The sequence below is a fragment of the Mandrillus leucophaeus genome, unplaced genomic scaffold (assembly GCF_000951045.1).
Source record: "Mandrillus leucophaeus isolate KB7577 unplaced genomic scaffold, Mleu.le_1.0 Scaffold359, whole genome shotgun sequence".
Classification (NCBI taxonomy): domain Eukaryota; kingdom Metazoa; phylum Chordata; class Mammalia; order Primates; family Cercopithecidae; genus Mandrillus; species Mandrillus leucophaeus.
The window spans coordinates 3,086,591-3,087,921 of record NW_012103798.1 but is presented as its reverse complement, the minus strand read 5'-3'; the positions used below and the strand labels follow the sequence as shown (position 1 = coordinate 3,087,921).

Genomic DNA, 1,331 nt, shown 5'->3' with positions numbered 1-1,331 from the left:
AGCGAGCGAGGGAGGCCCCCGCTGGAAATAGCTTCTGTGTTAGAACAAACGCCACCAAACGCCCGACACTGCGAGGCCTGGAGCTAACTGGGCTGGCGCCGCCCGAGCCCCGGGCTGAGAGCCGGGAGGCTGGGAAGTGATGGGACCTGGGGACCCGAGCTGGAGAGTGCGACCCCCAGCCCAACTTTTTTGCCTGGCATAGAGAGCAGGGACCGGACAGGTTTCAAACGGATCCGAGTCCCTAGAAGAGCAAAAACAGACTGGGCGGAGTATGGGGTGGGGGCTGGCTAGTGGAACTGCTGAGTGTGTGTGAATAAGGGGGGTGGGAGTGGGAGCAGAAGACAGCTCTTCCTTCACAACACCTAGTGCAGGAAAAGAAAAATAAAATCTCTTCCTAAATACCCCACCCCCCGCCACCCACCCACCACCAACTACCATCACCACCACGGCTAGTGGGCCCAAAGAAACAGCTCGCTGCTTTTAATTTGGGGACCTATGTTAATGAAGTTGGTAATTAATTCGTCGCTTTGTTGTCGGTTCTTATACTGTATGTGTAATCAAATGTGGCCGTCCTTGGGATTTACAGCAATTAACGAATTACGGGAGTGCGCACGAGGCAGCAAGCCCTCAGCAGCCGGGCTGGGCTCCGGCTCCTGCTCGGCCTGGGGCTGGGGACTTCGCGGCCGCGGCCCCCGTCACAGGTGTCTCTAGAGCTTTGGGCCCTGGCGGCCCCTCTAGCCCCCGAGGGGCCAGGGGCCCGCCCAGCTCCTTCCCGGCCCTCTGCAACAGCTCCAGTCCGGAGACCCGCTGGCTGTCACGTTCCCAGGAGTCAAGACTTTCTAGGGGCCCGGGCGGGGGGGAGGGTGAGTACGGACCTTTTTTTCTCACCCCACCCCCACTGTACTGAAATACCTGGCGACCGCCCCCGAAGCCTTTAATGGGGATGGTGGTGGGGAGGGGGTACCAATGCCCCAGGCGTTATGACCCTCTTGGCGCTGGCTGTCGGAGGCACTGGTTGGGTGCGCTTGGTCAGAGTCACGATGCTTTCGATGAAGGAAAGGCAAATCCACCCCGATCGCTAGAAGCAGAGTCCCCTTCCTACTCCTAGAAAAGATAACGTTTCCCCCAGTTTGATCACAATGATGCTTAAAGCATAAAAGAGCCGAAGAAGAAAAATGGACGTTGTGGATCTGGCAGAGGGGAAGGCCGGAGGGAGGCCTCGGGGACAGTAGGCATAGGGTGGGATGGAGAAATATCAGAACACGCTCTTGCGAGCTCCACCAAGTAAACCATTTTGGGCTGGGAGATCCATCTGCTGTAGGGTTCAGTGT

At 58.1% G+C, this 1,331-nt stretch overlaps 1 long non-coding RNA gene across 1 annotated transcript in view; it reads left to right on the top strand.

Moving 5' to 3' along the window:
- Positions 1 to 1,331, top strand: part of LOC105546408 — a 150,641-nt gene that overhangs the window by 5,213 nt on the left and 144,097 nt on the right. The window lies entirely within an intron of this gene.